Source organism: Tachypleus tridentatus, chromosome 8 (genome assembly GCF_004210375.1).
Source record: "Tachypleus tridentatus isolate NWPU-2018 chromosome 8, ASM421037v1, whole genome shotgun sequence".
Classification (NCBI taxonomy): Eukaryota; Metazoa; Arthropoda; class Merostomata; order Xiphosura; family Limulidae; genus Tachypleus; species Tachypleus tridentatus.
The window spans coordinates 131972978-131993867 of NC_134832.1; the positions used below are offsets into that span (position 1 = coordinate 131972978).

A 20890-nucleotide genomic window follows, 5' to 3' on the forward strand; every position below is an offset into this window, starting at 1 on the left:
TAATCAATCTCCCAAAGTAATAAAGCTGACAATTCCTCAGTCAAGTACTATCACCTGAAGCTTGGGTAACTGCATTGAAAGTAAATTTTAATATTTTTTGAAGTGGAAACATCAGGTTCAGTAAAAACCCCAAAAAATGTCAAGAAGAATGAAAGGTAATTAAAACTGGTAAAGTGAAGTACAAAAGAGAAAGGAATATTTCTACCTTGTGTGAAATTAGAAAAAAAGGTGGGAAGAGAGTACAAAAGAAAAATGTCTTGACAATAGTACTGCCACACGAGAAGTAACAGTTCAATAGAATTAATTAGAGGAAGTCACACGTCAGGAGGTTGTGTTGCATTCCTATTGGTGTCCAAGGGGTGTTGCATGATAATTTACATGGAAGATACAGTTGAGATATGTTAGTATGTGGAGCTCAAGGCTTGTGTCATGCATGTAGAGGGTAGCACTAAATAAGAATAGCTGTTTATGTGGAAGGAAGTAGTGTACTGTATTGAAACAGTAATTATTTCATCTATACAAGATCCCTCACTGACAGACTGTCCAAGGGGTTACTGTGAATGTGTTATTATGGTATGATGACTTGGAAGATAAATAAAAAAATTAGATACATACTGCTGAAGTAACCTTGCAAAAAATACTATGGAACTAATGGGTACTGAGAAGGGAGAGACTGAATTAACATTTTTTGTTATTTCATAATGAATGAGGATTCTGGGATAAAGAAGTATTTCCTGTGAAGCAAAACTGGCAATTTTATAGGTTATGTTTGTCTTGTTTTTCTCAATTATCAACAATTCACTTCCTCAGAGGCTCTAGGAAGACTGAAGAATGTTGAATGGAAGGAGGTGAAACCCAGTAATCAATAAGACCATAATGTAACACCATGTCCATGTGCAGGATATCATCCAGGGTATATCAAAGGCCAGAAGGAATAGAAGTGGTGATATGATGAACTTAATAGGAGGTGGCAATAAAAGGACAAAGTCATCTCCTAGGGATGAATAGACAAGCCAGATGAGTTGCTTAACCATCTGGTTAAAGTGAAAGGAGATAAATATGAAGTAAATGGATCTCATGAGAAAATCAGATGATTTTAATTACCACTAAAGGAAGCTGTACAAGTGAAGTAATATCCTGTTATCATACAGACACAATGATCAGGTTCTTACCAACTGTGTAGAGAAAAAGTTGAAAGGAAGATTTTTGGAGAAAATATCTGATCACCCTCTTAGGCAGTCCAAGTCTTGAAGAGAAAGTAGTAGTCTGAAGATGAAAAATCAACCTGTCCCTTACATAAACAGTGTAGGAAGCATGTAAGACAAAAACTATATTATCTCTCACAAAGAAGAATAAGAAAATATGTCTTAAGATAAATATGATATAGGAAACATATGGCCAAACATTTAAGTAAAAAACTTGTGAGGGACCTGGTAACTAAAAAGGTTCCAGTCAGGAAGAGAAACCAAATGAAAAGAATTACTTGTTATGAAGAGCCTGTAAGAGCCAAAGAAAAAAAGGAGAAAGGCCCATGAAAAGATGGAAAGTTGTTGATAAAGTTGCTTTGTATCCAGAGGTCTTACAAATAGAGAGACCACTTTCAAAAAGTGAGGTAAAAAGGAAGTGTGAGATTATGAAGTTGTACAACATGGAGAAGGAAGTGGTAAACAGATCAATGTTCATAAACCATTCATTTACACTGATAAACCAAAAGATTGGATAGCCAACAACAATAAGAAAATGTGCTACTCAGAGAAAATCACCCTAACATCTAGCAAGGGACTGGACAAAGACCATGCATGAACATGAAGTGTGTTGCGATGAAAGTGTTATGTCTGATGCTGTTTATAAAACTTGTACAAATACTAACATAGTGTCAACTGAAGGGCTGTAGAGTCTGGGACAGCTTATCAAAGAGTGAAAGCATGGTGCTGAGAAGAGTTCAAAAGACATCCATAAGATGATTTTCCTGTGGGGAAAAAAAACAGTGAAATGCCAAAGGATGTAAAGATAACACTATTTGAAGGATCCAGTTTGGTATAGATAACCAATCTACCACTAATTTTAAAGCTCCCAGGATGTGATCAGTCAATAACTGTATGTGGTGGTCATGGACCTAGAAGAGAGAATCCAATGTGGAAAACAGGTCTTTAGAGCAAGTACTTTCTTATCAAGTGATGTGACAAACAATGGAGCTGTCTAAATGAATCATAAAAAAAGTTTAAAATATGGTAGCCAACTTTTTAGGATATTGATGTGAAGAGGCTATTCCTCTGGAGAACAAACACCAAAAACTGTAAATAAAGGTGTTCTTAACCATACCTCACCTGGACAGAGAAGTGTCTGTGAACAGGTATAAATCCAGGAAGATGGATAACCAAGGTTGTTGGGAAAAATCCAGCCACCATGACAGGAAGAGATGAATAAATGGATGTATTATACTGAACAGTCAGATCCACTGAAGGGGATGCAAGTGAGCACGTCTCAAGATTATAGACTTTAGAGGGAGACTAGTCTACCCAAAAGAGACAATCTCTTTGTGAAGGAGAAGACTGTACCTGCCCAGCAAACAATTTGGTACAGATCCCCAAATAAGTCAGAAACTGAGTGTAGGTAAATAATGACATGGTGAGTTTGACCAGCAAACCCAAAATAAAATGATTGCTAAAGAAGATGGGAGGTCACAGCAAATGATTCAAACTAAGATGGTTTGTTTATTTTAGAGCACAACCAAACTGGGATATCTGCTATCTCCACAGCAGGAAACTGAACCCAACATTTTAGCATTATAAGACCAAAAACATACTGCAGACCCACTAGGGGACCTAGAATGAAGTGACAAAAAGCTAATCATATATGTAATAGCGGAAATGCAAATTCAACAAGTGCATCTTCCATGCAAAAATCCTAAAGATCAAGTTAAAAACACGTGGTGCTGTAACTAATCTAAAGGGAAGGGCCCTGAACTGAAACATCCAATTACTGTGGGTGAAACAAAGGAAACAGTGGTTGTCAGGAAGAATTAAAAAGGTAGAGAAAAGCATCCAAAATGACAGTTATATTTTATTAGTTCTTTAAACATTTGTTCATTACCATACTGTTTTTCCTAGAAAAGAACTGATATGAATGCATTTATCACGTGAGGAGAAAAAATTCCAAGAACTAAGGCTTGTGTAACCAAGTTGCCTGTGAAACAGGAAAAACAATTAGAGAGACAAAAATATCAATAACTTCATTATTAGAGAAGTAAGAAGCAAAGATGGGATTACCTGATCCTTGTCTGGAAAAGAAGTAATGGTTGTCATAAAGAATGGTAGAATTAATTGTAAGCTTAATACTTACTAACTTTCCTTCATTTCAGGCCTAACAGTAGTATTAGTTAATAATTTGAATACAATAGTTAGATACTTCTTTAGCTAAAGAAGAGAGTGACAATTTGCTTAACTGGATGTTTGCAGTTTTAAATTTTATGTATAGTACATGCTACTTGAAATCACTGAGGTGCATTGAATAATTTATAATAGAAAATTTGACATTAGTGAGTGAATATAACATATTCACCCCATATTATTTGGACTTTCTGGTATTTCACAATTAAGCTTCACACATAAACATGATTTGTAATTTAAATTTCATGATGAGGGACTTAAATATTACTTTGCTAAATATGAATCAACTGTGTACAAGTGAAACTTAAAAATAATTTGGGAACAAGAGTTCATTCAGCTGTTTGAAATAACAAACAAAGGAAATTGCCCTATCTGCATATTATCCCTGATATCTATGAAACAAAACAAAACCTAAGAGAGTTCAATTTACACATCATATGGCAAACCATTCCATAGCCTAAACCTTTATAAGAAATATTTTAAACTTAATATCCAGTCTGGATATGGGTTTCCATAGCTCATATGATTTCCTCTAATATTTAGGATTTCATCCCCAACATCAATCTTCCATTACTCCAACAAATCTCTCATAAGCATATTTTCTTTTTCGTATGGAGTGTTAAATCAGCAGGTCAAAGCTGTGTATCAAAGTCTCATTAAGGTCTATCAATTTGATAATGTTGGGTGTCATCTCATGGAAGTCATTGTTACCTCCAAAAACTGGTGTGCAGGGTAAAAATTTTATAATATGACTAATAGTTTGAGTGGAATGCCCATAATTGAATTTCAAGGTGCCTTAATCTGCCATTTCCACCACAGGTAGCCATCACTTGCTTGCACAGAGTAGGTACAATTCAGAACTGTCTATGGCTTATGCTGGAGACCAAATCCTGAAACCTCTTTAGATGGGTTTTGAATACAGTGTCAATATCTAATGTTACTGTAGATCCAGAAGGTTTATCAAATGGGTTATGGGAAACTGAATCCAAAATAAAAAGTTTCTAATAGAAATCAGTAATGTTAGCAAGATTTGAGTCAGATACAGGATGGATTTTGCAAGTCCTTACTGACTAAGATTACAGGATTTGTTATAAATTGATCAAACTCCTTGATAATATTTTGCTCTCAATGAACTGATGGTTGATCAAAACATGTAAGAACAGGGAGCCATATCCCAAAAATTTAACTATTCCATCCATGAAATCATCCCACTAGCCCTATTTGTCCAACTTACCAACTGATCAGTCACTCTCCATATATAGCATATAAACCTAATCCCTTAATATCATTACCATACCTTACTAATTATGTTTATATCAATATGATTAATTTCAACTACTTTGTCAAAGAATGTATCACATCAAAACATCAAGGTGCCAGTGAATTACATTAGTATTATTTAATTATAATATTTATTATTGTATATATTTTTTTCTCAAGAAAATAAAATAAAAACACTGAATAGCAATAGCAGATATTACATTTAACACAGTTTAATATCTTTATACAGTAAGGTAAAGAACTTTAAACATTTTCTGACAGTATACTTAATCTTGTTACCATATGATAAGAACATTCAAATCTTAATGGAAAATGGATTTTAACATTTTTTTTCTTTTTCACTCAATCACTTTAAGTTGATTGGAAATAACTCAATCAGTAACACAAACAATAAACTCAGAATTTTATGAAAACAATACTATTAAGATCAAACCAAGTACTATTATTCACAGAGTGAGTTACATACATACCACAAACTCAGATGTTTTTGACAGAGACATTGAAATTCACTGCAACATAATTTAGAAATGCTAGTGAGACTACTGGAGGACTTAAGACATTATGCAGTATATATTATATTAAATGCTGTTTTCCAACATGATTTGGTCACAAAAAATAAATTACAGATTACTACTACAAACCTAATAATGTTATGTATAATACTTACAAAATATCTAACAAACTATTTAGTTAAACCTTACTGATAACATTTCCATCAAAATGAAAAGGTGACACTAATTCAAAACTCAAATGTCTTCCCAATCACTTTTGGTTAACATGGTTGAACAACTTGAATAAAAAAAACAGATTAGCAAGAACTTTATTTCTATTTTGAGAACCATCACAGTCTCAGCAAGGGCATTTTTTAAAATTAAAATAGCATTTCTAATATTGCTTCTTTAATATACTTAAGAATTTAAAAAGTTTTGTAAAGAAAGAGGGTACATAAATATACCAGAATTCACTAAATAATAAAGAAAAATGAGAGAGACTAAGAATTTCAAAAACAAGATTTGCTATACACAATATAGAATATTTAGAAATCATAAATGCAATTGGTACTGATATTAAACAAACTTGCAATTAACTGTATTTAAAATCATCAACTGGGGCTGCTATATCTAATTCATATACAGTCATGTGGAAAAGTTAGGACACCCTATGAAAGTCTGTGTATTTTTTGGAACCTTTTTGGATATATAGATATTTAATCTCAATTTCAACAATACTGAGAGATTATAGGAATATAACTAAACAATTAAAACTGAAGAAAAGACTTTTCAAGATCTTCTGTAAATGTAATTCTACAAAAATGCATATTCTAACTGAGGAAAAAGTTAGGATGCCCTACTCCCTAATAGCTAGTGTTACCCTCTTTGGCTGAAATAACTGCAGTGAGACTCTTCTTGTAGCCATCTACCAGTCTCTGACATCGGTCTGAAGAACATTTGCCCCACTCCTCAATGCAGAATTCTGTCAGCTGTGAGATGTTTGAGGGGTTTCTTGCATGTATAGTCCGTTTCAAGTCACCCCACAGCATCTCAATAGGATTAAGATTATGGCTTTGACTCGGCCATTCCAGGACTCTCCATTTCTGAGTTTTCAGTCTGTCCTTGGTGGTTTTACTGGTATGTTTTGGGTCATTGTCATGTTTCAGGGTCCAGTTCCACTTCAACTTTAATTTTCTTACAGATGGTCTCACATGATCCTCAAACACCCTCTGATACACAGTAGAATCCATGGTGGATTCTATGACTGTGAGCTGTCCAGGTCCTGCTGCAGCAAAGCAGCCCCAAACCATGACACTTCCACTCCATGCTCCACAGTTGATATGAGGTTCTTTTTTCTGGAATGCTGTATTTGGTTTATGCCAAACATGTCCTCTGTTCTGGTGTCCAAATAATTCAATTTTGGACTCATCTGTCCAAAGAACGTTATTCCAGAAGTCCTGGTCTTTGTCTACATTCTCTATGGCAAACTTCAGTCTGGCCTTGATGTTTCTCTTAGAGAACAAAGGTTTTCTCCTTGCACACCTCCCATGCAAGTTAAACTTGTGCAGTCTTTCTCATTGTAGAGGGATGCACTTTCACATCAACAGTAGCCAGAGTCTGCTGTAGGTCCCGTGATGACATGTTAGGGTGTTTGGAGACCTCTTTTAGCATCTTGCAGTCTGCTCTTGGGGTGAACTTGCTTGAACGACCAGACCTGGACATGTTGGAAGTTGTTTTGAAAGCCCTCCACTTGTTGACTATTTTCCAGACAGTGAAATGGCTGATTTCAAAATCTTTTGGGGTCTATTTAAATCCCTTACCAGACTTATAAGCTGCTACAATTTTCTTTCTGAAGGCCTCAGATAGCTCTTTTGCTCTCACCATGGTGCTCACTTTCACTTCAACAGTCAGGAGCACACCAAGCTAAATGTCTGAGGTTTAAATAGGGCAAGCCTCATTCAAAATGCTGAGTAACAATCTTCTGATCATGTGCACTTGGTGTGATATACTTGTGAGTTGAGCCATTTTAAGTGGGAATAAATGTGGGGGGTGTCCTAACTTTTTCCTCAGACAGAATATGCATTTTTGTAGAGTTACATTTACAGAAGATCTTGAAGTCTTTTCTTCAGTTTTAATTGTTTAGTTATATTCCTATAATCTCTCAGTATTGTTGGAATTGAGATTAAATATCTATATATCCAAAAATGTTACAAAAATACACAGGCTTTCATAGGGTGTCCTAACTTTTTCACATGACTGTATATGCAGTATGGCATTCTTTAAATGTGGTTGGTTACATCATTTCAATTAGTTCAAAAATATCATATTTAGCTTTGGCAGACAAGCATACATGATATACACCAGAGTCAGCTTTCTTTTGATGCACAATTTCTTGTAATATAATAAATATACCTAAGGCCTGCTATGCTATATCTCATCTTTGCATATAAATGGACATTAATAGAAGCTGAGAGTTATATTTTATTATCTTTTTAATATCTTTAGTATGTTGCAAGAGTATACTGAAAATATATCACCCCTAAACTTAAAATAATCAACACTGAAATTTTTGATAGAAGTTTTGTTTAATATCATAAGCTTACAACAAATGACAGCTAGCAATTTCTATTATGAAATGATGAACAGTTATTGTGTCAAAAAATTTGAAAATCTACTCCAGGTAATCATGAACTGTTTCAGTAATGCGCACACAGGATGTTTCCCGATTTAATATTTTGACTGAAGTTCTTTATACACCTGAAACAGTCTTCCTTCAATGTATAACCTATGCTATATGCTGATCACTGGGCCACAAACATCTCCCATAGTTTAGTGAATTTTTTCTTCAGTTAATTAAGCATAGTCTCAATGGCATTTACGGATGATTACTTGAAGATTAAAAAATTTAGTTCTGCTTTCCTTTGACTTGGAGAAAGAGTAATGCAAGTTATTAAATAATAGAATATAATAAGGTTTTTAACTTAAACTTTCTAATTTTCTAGCTTCATTACACATAATTTATATACACAATAGTCGAATTTTGTGAGATTTCTATTTCTACTCGTTAAAATAAACTTTGGAACTTGAATATGTCTTTTGGCACGTAGATTGTAATTGATAAGAGAGAAACAAAGTATCTTACTTTTAGTAGAATGTAACAGGATAGGATGAATGGTACATAAGTTAATATGCAACAGATTATAGATTGCTTGATGTTTTTTATTTACTTTTTTACTGCATCAGCATTGCACTTTCACAACTCGGTTCAAAACCCATTATTTTCTTTCCTATTCAGTGTGTTCGTGTAATGTGCCTAGTGCAAATAATGTTACGGCTGATGATGGTATTGGGAAACGCCAGTGTAGTATATGTATAAAATCAAACTTTAAAATTAACATTTATTGTTTAAAAACACAAACAAATGTCATATAAAAACCTGTTCCACTTACCTTTTCTCTATCAATAGGTTTCTCTTGATCTTTTTTATCCTCAACAACTGACTCTACCGGGGTCGCCATAATGCCGTTTTATGCCATCTAGTGTTGTGAATCGTTTTTAAAATATGTGTTTTCTCACAAAATTCAATGTATAAAGTACATAACATAATAATTTGTTTAAAGAACCAAGAGTTTTGCAGATCGAGTTAGAACATTAGAAATGTATTGTGCCAATGAGTACCACTTGCTGAATTGTAAAGTATAGCATGCGACCTGGAATTACATGAGTTTATATTGTAAAAGTCATTATGTCACATTTTTAGATAATGCGCACTCAGGGAGATCGGTCACCTAGGTCTGAAGCTGTTTCAGAAACGTGCCTTAGCCTACCCTGTAGAACCCGTACCCCCCAGAAAAGCTCGTTTTTCTTTTACTTTCTAAAAACTACACTACGTGTGTCCAAAAGGTGTAGAACTCCTCAATTTTTTATCTAATCCACTTTAGTCCCCTCATTACGAAAAGACTAGTGTCGCCTCTGTATAAACTACACCAGTATCTGAAACATCGACAAGACAAGAAATATATAAATAAATGATGTACCTGGAAAGTTAATCGCCATTATTAATTCTTTTTTTTTGTACTTCTACAGTACAAAATGAGCTAATATATTTTAAATCTACCTCAAATTTCATGATATCAAAAAATTACTTTATACATTCTACAAGCAAATATATACGTAATTTTGCTTAAGACTGTATGAAAAGCATAACAGTTATTGCTTTTTTCTCTGTTAAAAATGTATATGACGTTCACTTGAACAAATTTAGAAATCGTCATTTGATGTCGTATGTTCTTAAAATATCCAAAAACTTTTCTACTATATCTGCATGCACATAGTGGACATATGTAAAGCTTTTGTAAATTATGATTATCTATTTATTTAAAAGTTTGTGTGTTTTTCTTATAGCAAAGTCACATTGGGCTACCTGCTGAGCCTACCGAGGGGAATCAAGCTCCTGATTTTTGCGTTGTAAGTCCGTTGACTTACCGCTGTACTATCGGGGGGTTATTTAAAAGTGTCTTTAAGTCATTTTACCGACCTTAATTACCAATCTGTAGTATTTACATTTTGGCTCGTGAAAAACATGATTCAGAGTTGTATGAATATTAAAACAGAGAACATTTAAGTGATAAATTTAAAATAAAACTGAATGAAATCATTGAATATCTCTAATAAAAGCAAACAGTTTTAACAAAAATTTTCAAGGTTTCAGAAAAACTTTTTTCCTAACACACATTCCATGTTTGCAACATTTGTAAATACTCGTTTAACAATTGTAAAATGCCTTTGTTCGACACTCGCAGGCCCAGCATGGCCAGATGGTTAAGGCATTCGGCTCGTAATCCGAGAGTCGCGGGTTCGAATGAGTCACATCAAACAGACTCGCCCTTTCAGCTGTGGGGTCGTTATAGTGTTATGGTCAATCCCACTATTCGTTGGTAAAAAAAGTAGCCCAAGAGTTGGTGGATGGTGGTGGTAACTAGCTGCCTTCCTTCTAGCCTTACACTGCTAAATTAGGAACGGTTAGCGCAGATAGCCCTCATGTAGCTTTGCGCGAAATTCAAAACAAACAATCGACACTAACAACCGTATAGCCGTTATTATTTCAACTGTTCATTTACCTGCTTTTATCTACTAAACAGGAAACCTTAAATTAAAATGAATTATTGATACGTTGACGGGTAAGAGTTTGGAGAAGGAAGAAATCAGTTTTATATGACGGCTATGTTGACATCAGCCGAATATTTTTGTTCTTGTTTTCGGCAAGTAGAATTTTAAGATTATAAATTTGCATGTTTCTCGGGGAAAGTAAGTCTGTTTTATATACAGTACTCACATTGAGTTTAAAAGGCTTTGAATGTGTTAAAAATATATTGTTTGGATTTTGAAACTTTATAATTTTGTCTTGGGAAATAATTTGTTTGCTGAGAATTAAGCATACAGCTACACAATGGGCTATCTGTGCTCTACCTATTACTGGTATCGAAACCCGGTTTTTAAAGGTGTGAGTCCGCAGACATACCGCTATGCCACTGGAGGATGACTTGGAAAATAAAAGATAAATCTGGATATGCTTTCGATCATTGTAATTATGTAGAATGGTCCAATAGCACTAGACCAATTTTCTTTATTCGATGTCTAGCTATAATGATGATTGTAAAAGATCAAGTTTGTAGAATGATGCCAGAAGGAAAAAATTAATCACCGAAACAAACAAAAAAGTATGATAAAGAACCATGTCGTATTATTATACTCAACCACTTACACACTTTTGGCATAGAAACCGAAAATTAAAATTAATGTAAAATGACAACAAGAAGCATAATAATAGAAAAATGTTTAAAGAATAAACAAAATATAAAAAAACAGGTAATTTTGGTAGGCTAAGACTATCGTTCTCAATTGATGGAATATTTGAAACTGTTATTAGGTTATGACTACGGTGTCTTGCACATTTAAATTAAAACAGACTCAGAAATGTCAATTCCACTATCTAATTCGAAAAAAAAGAAAAAAGAAAGAAAGACTTCCAAATGGGGTTGAGTTGAGATCATATTATATTAGGAGTGTGATTTCTCTTGGTTTAAATTTTTATATCAATTTTTTTTTCAACTCCTTTCCTGACGACAGTTTTTAGGTTTTATTAATTCTGTAAACACATGTTCATTACCATGGTGTTTTTCATGGACTTGCACAGAATAATTATTTCCCCTTAAACCATTAATATTATATTTACGTTTTGCAAGTCTTGTCATTACGTATGTTACATATTTAACATTCAGCCTTTATAAACATCTTCTGTGAAATACTTAAGGCCAACCTGAAAGACTGAGAAGGATTTTATTTGGTACGTCACAGAAATAATTAGATTTTACTTTTATAAGGTCATCAGACCTATGGAATAATTAATCAAAGCTTTTCATTAAATGTCAGCTATAATATGTCTGCCATATCCTGTGACGACTAGATCTTTCGCCAGCACCAACTATTGCGGTACGAGCTGGATTAAATTGGTGAAGTGTAATTTTTCATAAGTTTTATCTAAGACATCGAAATCATGGGAAAGATAATTATAATTCAATATAATTTATTTGTTTAGAAATTACGTATCATTAATCATCATCATTTCTTTAAATAACCTATTCATTCTTCCGAAGAACAGGTGACTGTTATAATAATTCAGAATATAAATTTAAATCCTATAGGATGTAAAACTCAATTGTGTAAGACATACAAAATCCCATATAATTTTAGTTTAAACTATCAAGATCGTAGTTGATCCCTAAAAACTTGATAATTTCTACATATAATAAATAAGCGTCTTACAAGACTGGTGCTTAAAATACAGAACAATAAATAAAGTAGTAAAGCAAACAATTATCTCTTCTAGCGTCTCTACACGTCCAAGAAGCATCAAGACTGATTGAATTACCTAAGTAGTTTAACCCATTGATTTGGATTCAACTGTGTATTATTTCCAAATACAACACTCATGTATGTATAGGTTGTTTTCAATTAGAAATACATTCATCTCATATTAATGAATAAAAACCCTATAACTTGAGCGCTTTCGAAAGGTGGACCTTTCTTCTTGAGGGTCAATTTCTCGAAAGCGCTCGTGTTACAGTTTTAATTCATTTCTATCTACTTTTTGAAGCTACGTGTTTTTCTAACGTATGAACATTTCATGTTAATGAAACTTGATGGCATGAATTTAAATTGTTTGTTTTTTAATTTCGCGCAAATCTACACGAGGACTATCTGAGCTAGCCGTCTCTAATTTAGCAGTGTAAGACTAGAGGGAAGGCAGCTAGTCATCACCACCCACCGCCAACTTTTGGGCTACTCTTTTACCAATGAATAGTGGGATTGACCGTTTATATTATAACGCCCCCACGGCTGAAAGATCGAGCATGTTTGGTGCGACGGGGATTTGAACTCGTGACCCTTAAATGACGAGTCGAACGCCTTAACCCACCTGGTCATGCACGAATTTAAAAGCAGCAAGTCACGGTTATAAAATAACTTACAATATTTACTATAACTTTTTAATAAACTTTCTTTTCTATAGATGTATAAACACAATGCTGACTACTTTTACATTACATTACTGTTTTCTCAATGCGGGGAATAAAACCGTGTTTTGAAACCTGGAGGTTAGATTCCGTTAACCGAGAAATCCTGATAATTTATTCCATTTAAGCAGGCCCGGCATGGCCAAGCGTGTTAAGGCGTGCGACTCGTAATCTGAGGGTCGCGGGTTCGCATCCCCGTCGCGCCAAACATGCTCGCCCTCCCAGCCGTGGGGGCGTTATAATGCATCGGTCAATCCCACTATTCGTTGGTAAAAGAGTAGCCCAAAAGTTGGCGGTGGGTGGTGATGACTAGCTGCCTTCCCTAGTACAGATAGCCCTCAAGTAGCTTTGTGCGAAATTCAAAAAACAAACTATTTAAGCTGTTGTTAGGACTTGCAAATCAAGCATTACAGAAACGTATTTAGGTTCAATTCCCTTATATTTCCACCAATCTAAACGAAGTTTGACACAAAGATACCTTTCCACAACCACACCGACATTGTACAGGGTTTAGGCTGGCTTTTTCACATTTGGAAAGGTCAAAGGGGTGAAAAAAGATTGCAATAGGGAACTCTAAAGATTCATACATTACATATAGAACAAGATGAATTACACGTCCGATTTGATCAATAATTAATGTTTTAGTCATTGTTAGTGAACCTCTTTATCGCAGGTCACAATTTAGCATGCTCAAGTACATCATTCTCACAAAGATACGTACACTGTGTATGAGAAGTCTGAAACCACAGGTAATTAGTAGGTTAATTTCAGATACGCGATTGATTATTGCGGTGCAAAAACACGAGAAGGTCGAGTTAAACCTGTTGTGCTACAGAGAACCCTATTGTCAGGGGAAGGCTACTGCCAAAATTAATTTAATTCATTTCCTGTACCAAGAAAAGATCAGGGGCATCGAACATACAAAACAATGAATTCGCGACGAATGTTGGACTATGGATAGTGACTCGAGTACACTTCGCAAAGTTAAAAAAAAATGGAAATATCGTCTCCAAATGTATTTCAAAATATAAATACAGCGAACAAAACGTATCCTGTGAACTCGTTGGAGGGCCTATGGTTCCAGACTTTTTGGGCACCACGTATATATGCTGTAGTTCACACCTTTTCTTACCTTCAATACCGTTCTCTCAGTGTGAATCTCAACGAATGTTGACCTTTCCAGTTTTAATAAGCTAATTATCTTAAATGCTATGCATATAGGCTTTTTTATTTTCAACATATCTACTTGAGAGACGTATCTCAAAACGGCTGTTATGGGTATTAATACTTTTACTGATAAGCAGAGAACAACGTTTCGACTTTCCTAGGTCATCTTCGGGTTAACAAAAACGGGTGGATAGGAGTTTCCATTACAACTGAGCAATGACAGAGTTAATCAATCTAACTCACTTTTTGGGATCATATTAGCAGCGCTTCTCGCTAGGCACAAGTTTTGATTACCCCATGAAACCTGAAGATGACCTAGGAAGGTCGAAACGTTGTTCTCTGTTTCTCAATAAAAGTGTTAATACCCATACCAGCCGTTCTAAGATACATTTGTATTTCAAACGGATTTCTCGCCATCAAGAAAGTGAGGGATATTTCGACATCTCATTTAAAACAATATTTATTGTGGTTTCTACTAGGATAACGAAAAGTACATAAGACACAATGTCTCATCGGCATAATCAGGTATGAGTTTATCATTTAATGGTTATTATTTTAGTAAATTTCACGTTTTAAATCATCATCTACTTGTTATTAAAGTTATAGGTCAACTTAGAAAACAAAACAAAACAATTGAATAATACAAAGGTTTAATGTAATAAACACTCAAGTTTGGTCTAAGCTTATGGTGTGTGCGTGTGTTTTCTTACAGCAAAACCACATCGAGCTATCTGCGAGTCCACTGAGAGGAATCGAACCCCTGATTTTAGCATTATAAATCTGTAATCAGTTCAGATAAAGAAGAAATCTATGTCAATTCACTGGGTAGGATTCATTGTAATAACTTAATTTCCTTAAGTTTTATTTTTTGTTACTCATACGTTCATTGGACTTGCAAGCAGTTTCACACATAATTAATATATTTGTTGAAAGGACCAATTCTAGGACTAAAATTACAGAATATTGGTCAGTGCCATGATCCACTTTCATATCTTATTATTCACTACATATTAAAAGTGTAAATATTTACAAAATCGCCTGTCTTAGAAAATCATGCAACTAACCAATGAATCACTACACACATGTGGATGACAACTTTTTTTTTATATCAAGGTAAACCAAACTTCTGTACAAAAAACAACCTGTCAAAGATAACTACTAGAAAGCATCAGCCATTACAACTCATATGTCGAGTTTTGGAAGCCATGATGTTGGAAATAACTGAGAAACGTGTCTTATACAAACCTTTATAAACAAGCTTGAATGAGAAATAGCGATAAAATCAACTAAAGCTTTTTAGAAGTCTTGCTGATCCTTGCTTGAAGCTACTCAAACACAATCACTACAGATACATAACATACCATTCTTAACTCTATTATCAGATGATACAACATGAACTTAACAATGTTACACATATTTACTAAACAAAAGATTCACTTTTATTAAAGTTAGTGCATTAAGAATCTTGAATCAAGACATGGTATAACCAACTTCACACTGATAAAACCATACCTGTAAATTTTATTAAAATGAGTACCTGTATCTTAAATGAGTAAAATGTTGAAAAACATACACATGAAATTAACATTTCCATTATAAAACCTAAAAGTTATTAGAAAAAAAAATTTGCTTTTAAAATTAACCTATTCTTATATTAGTAACACCTCCTTACAATTTGAAGCATTAAACCATTAAATTAAAATCTGGGAAGGTAATTGACTGACCCCCCAAAAAATTTAAGCAATAATTAATGATGTTGAAATTAAAAGTAAAATTAAGTTAAATTACTTAAAGAAAGCAACACAAATTTTCTTACTTTAAGGTAAGGGTTTGGTCATAAGTTGAAAGACAGCAAAGAGTGATGACAATTTGACACTTTCACAATAAGACAGTTTTATACAGCAATTGTCTAAAATTTTAAGTAAAATCCCCAAGGTTTGTAAAACTTATGGATTCTTCTACGTGAGTGAAATGGGACTTTTATACACAAGCATTATTTATGATTTTCAGTTGTATGTATTGCTGGTTAAACCTGCAAATGATAAAATTGCACACCTTTGTAATTGCAGTACCACTTATATCAAAATGTGTATGAATAAAGTCAAAGATATCCATGACAATCAGTGATGTTCTGAAAATGTATAATTTTTTTCACGCACTTGAAATCTTTACTGCAAAACTAAAAGATTACAAGGAAACAAACATGATATTGTTTAAACTTATAACAAAATCATTTATATCATTATATTTGAAATTTTATAGAACAAATATTTCTTAACACGCTAAAACCAAATGTATAATTTTTACACCGAGTCCAAATAATCTTTGTGAACTGAGCCAAAATTATAAATAAGAGAATTAATCCATACATGCTATTATAACTTGGAAAATCCAAGTTCTTTGGTTAAATACTAAGATAATTTAAGCTTGCTTGTTTTTACCATGATGGAAAGGGTATAAAAAAGTAATGAGAAGCTTGCTTGTTTTTACCATGATGGAAAGGGTATAAAAAAGTAATGAGAAACCATGATGGAAAGGGTATAAAAAAGTAATGAGAACTTTGTTTGTTTTACCATGATGGAAAGGGTATAAAAGTAATGAGAAGTTTGTTTGTTTTAATGATGGAAGCTTTTGTTTGTTTTACCATGATGGAAAGGGTATAAAAAAGTAATGAGAACTTGTTTGTTTTACCATGATAAAAGGGTATAAAAAAGTAATGAAGCTTGTTTGTTTTACCATGATGGAAAGGGTATAAAAAAGTAATGAAAAGGGCATGTTTGTTTTACCATGATGGAAAGGGCATAAAAGTAATGAAAAAGCTTGTTTGTTTTACCATGATGGAAAGGGTATAAAAAAGTAATGAGAACCTGCTTGTTTTACCATGATGGAAAGGGTATAAAAAAGTAATGAGAAGCTTGTTTGTTTTACCATGATGGAAAGGGCATATAAAAAGTAATGAGAAGCTTGCTTGTTTTTACCATGATGGAAAGGGTATAAAAAAAGTAATGAGAACCTTGTTTTTTTTTACCATGATGGAAAGGGTATAAAAAAGTAATGAGAAGCTTGTTTGTTTTACCATGATGGAAGGGCATAAAAAAGTAATAAAAAAAGTAATGATGATGGAAAGGGTATAAAAGTAATGAGAAGCTTTGTTTTACCATGATGGAAAGGGTATAAAAAAAGTAATGAGAACTTGTTTGTTTTACCATGATGGAAAGGGCATAAAAAAGTAATGAGAAGCTTGTTTGTTTTACCATGATGGAAAGGGTATAAAAAAGTAATGAGAACTTGTTTGTTTTACCATGATGGAAAGGGCATAAAAGTAATGAGAAGCTTGCTTGTTTTTACCATGATGGAAAGGGTATAAAAAAGTAATGAGAAGCTTGCTTGTTTTTACCATGATGGAAAGGGTATAAAAAAGTAATGAGAAGCTTGCTTGTTTTTACCATGATGGAAAGGGTATAAAAAGTAATGAGAAGCTTGCTTGTTTTTACCATGATGGAAAGGGTATAAAAGTAATGAAACTTTGTTTTACCATGATGGACCATGAAAAGGGCATAAAGTTGTTTTTTTACCATGATGGAAAGGGTATAAAAAGTAATGAGAAGCTTGCTTGTTTTTACCATGATGGAAAGGGTATAAAAAGTAATGAGAAGCTTGCTTGTTTTTACCATGATGGAAAGGGTATAAAAAGTAATGAGGCTTGTTGTGTTTTACCATGATGGAAAGGGTATAAAAGTAATGAGAAGCTTGTTTGTTTTACCATGATGGAAAGGGTTTTACCATGAAAATAAAGTAATGAGAAGCTTGCTTGTTTTACCATGATGGAAAGGGTATAAAAGTAATGAGAAGCTTGCTTGTTTTACCATGATGGAAAGGGTATAAAAAAAGTAATGAGAAGCTTGTTTGTTTTACCATGATGGAAAGGGTATAAAAGTAATGAGAAGCTTGCTTGTTTTACCATGATGGAAAGGGTATAAAAGTACCATGTTTTACCATGATGGTAGGGTAAAAAGTAATGAGAAGCTTGCTTGTTTTTACCATGATGGAAAGGGTATAAAAAGTAATGAGGATTCATGCAAAGTTTCTCAATCTCTTTAAAATTTTTTTACAATTGGAAACTTCCAAGAGCTTTTCTACTGTGTAATAATTACATTTAAACAGTAATATATTTTAATAACAAGCCAATCAATGTGTTTACTCTCAAGGAATCCCATGTACACTGACAAGTATTTAAATTTATTCTAATAATTAATGGTAGAACTCATAGTTGAGTAAATAAATGTGTAAATATGGAATCTCCACGTGTTAGTAAACCTGTCAAATTTGTTGTTACTTACTCAACGAAAATATTATTTTATAATTGAATCATGAGGTAACATGACAAAGAGGATAGTCAAATTCTAAATGTGTAAAAGAAGTGAGATTATTAAATGTTTTCAATAATATTCACCCACTTTTCTAAATATTGTTATTATCTTTCTTGTCATATCAGCTCAACAACAAATATACAAACATTTCATTTAGTTAGTGAAGTACCAAATTTGACAGGTTTTCTAATACATGCAGAGATTCCATATTTAACAGATTTGTTTAACTTGGTATAGTTATGGATTGAGCTGCAACAAAATGGATATTTTCAGCCCCCCCCCCAATGAACTTTGAATTTAAACATCATTTATTGTATTAAATGTTTACAGTCAAATATTTCTGCTGAGGGGTGCAAACAGTTTGCACAAAGAAACATTGGTATTTATCACCACCACAACACATGTTATTGAGTGTTTGGTACTGCCACATTTCTAGTACTGTACACATATCTAGAATTTCCACCTAAATATCAAATTTCATTGTAATTTGTAAGATCAGAACCTAAAGGAGTGAGAGAAATAGAGAAATGTAGTATTAATTTACAGAAATATCTTCATATCAAGTTCACAAGGGTATTTACAAAAGTGAGAGATAACTTTGATGATACTTACATTTATCTAGTGAAACAGTGTCAATTATAAATTCATTTTTCAAGAACAAAATATTAGTGTCACAGTGAAATTAAGTTAATGAGTTTCTGGTTAAAAAACAAGTAAATACAAGTTGTAATTTGTTTACTGATACTTGTATTAAATACATCACTGCTCTTTAAAACTGAGCAAAAGTTTCAGATATCATAAATATTTACAAAAGAGATGAACCAAATCATGGCCAACTTATCAATTTTCATGAGGCAAGTCCCTTTGTTAATTACTTGGTGGGGTAGCATCCCATTCTCCTTCACTATCTGCTTCTGGTGTTTCATTTCCATCTTCATTTTCCACTGACTGTTTGGTATCTGGTTGCAGATTACCAGAACTATCATTTAGCTTACTAGCAACAGCCTCTTTTTTCTTTTTCCAAATTTGATGCTTGCTGCTCTGTGGTTGATTGGTCTTTTAAAACTGGTTCCATTTTTACACTACATTCTTCTTGCACTGTTTCATCTGTTTCAGTTTTACTTTCCAGAAAATTTTCCCATGATTCTAACCTCTTCTTTTTTTCTTCTTCAGTTTCTACAACTGTGTACTTTGTGTGTCCGTCCCAGGTTTCTGCAGATAGTTGCCGTCCAGCAAACCATCTCTTGTTCATAAGTGCTATACACTGGTCTGCCTCTTCTGGCTCTTTAAATGTAACTGACACTATTCCTTCAGGGTGGCGCTTTTAGAAAACAAACATTTATATTGCAATGGTAGTGTTTTGTAACTCGTAACACCAGCATTCATAATGAGTTTAGTTATCTATAAGTTATCTTTTTGATGAAATTACATAAATTTTATATGATTATTATATAAAGGTATTTTTTCTTATAACCTGTGCATATTGAAACAACAAATCTGGAAACTTTTAACATGAAACAATAACATGTTGAATTTTAGTTTTACTTTAGGTAGGTAGCTTGCTGGGGTCAAAAATTAACATGAACATGTAAACTTTAATTACAGTATTCTAATTTTTCATTGAAATTTGTTTCATTAATTTCATTGAACACACCTTCAACCAGTTATGAAAACTAAGAATGTTGACCTTTTCACTAAAGTTACTAATAAAACTAGAACACACGTATGTTCTAAACCTAAACAGAGTAAATATAAACTTGGTATTACTTCTGTTTTAAAGATACACACATAACTTATACTATTAGTCATCATTTTAAAACTTACAAATTCATATTTATCACATACATCTGGAATGCTAAGAAATTATATACACTGGGGACTTTCTATATACATGTACGGTGTATCATACCTGACTGTTAATATTAAAATAAACCAGTTTCTGGATTAAGAAGTTGTATTTTTTTATAATTCATCATTTCCATATAATTTACGTTTTTATGAGTATGTTTAATACATGAAAAAATGTTTAAAAATCTGCCAAGTGTTACTTCATTCTGTTGCTAAATTTTTAAAATAAATCACAAGTTACTATTCAAAAGTATGATTTTTTACTGTTATAAATAACAGTGGTAAAAACCAATACCCCTTTACAATTGTTTTTATTAAATTTCATGCAATATAAATACTCACATAATCATCTGCAAGTGCATTACAATTCAAATGTCATTATTACTAAGTTTTCAAATTTCTTAAATAAGCAAGAATTTATAACATTCAATGTTCCTATTAAATATTACTTTACCATAAACACAGCATTCTTAAAATACCTGTACACACTGTCCTCTGGTGATTTATTTATAACTTGTATAAGATACCCATGTGATTACAGGATTATAAGGTTCCCTCATTGTTCACAGAGGCCTCAATGTACCAATCAAGCAACTCCATTATATTAATTACTTCAATAGCTATCCCAATGTGCTAATTATATAACAATTATATTGTGTGTTGCCATTTCCCAAACTTAATTCAACTTTTTTTGAAGTAAATAGTTTTAATATAGCTCCTTAGATTCTTCTTTTTTTATTTTTATTGGAATTATTTTCATTTTCCAATAT

The 20890-nt window shown here is 33.0% G+C and overlaps 1 protein-coding gene and 1 long non-coding RNA gene across 2 annotated transcripts in view; one reads left to right on the forward strand and one right to left on the reverse strand.

Moving 5' to 3' along the window:
• The window catches only part of LOC143223512 (17S U2 SnRNP complex component HTATSF1-like), an 80376-nt gene that overhangs the window by 32713 nt on the left and 26773 nt on the right, over window positions 1–20890 (reverse strand).
• LOC143223513 (uncharacterized) lies at window positions 14989–17412 on the forward strand. The gene is made up of 3 exons (XR_013012944.1): window positions 14989–16415; window positions 16856–16904; window positions 17226–17412. It is a non-coding gene; the product is annotated as an uncharacterized LOC143223513 (long non-coding RNA).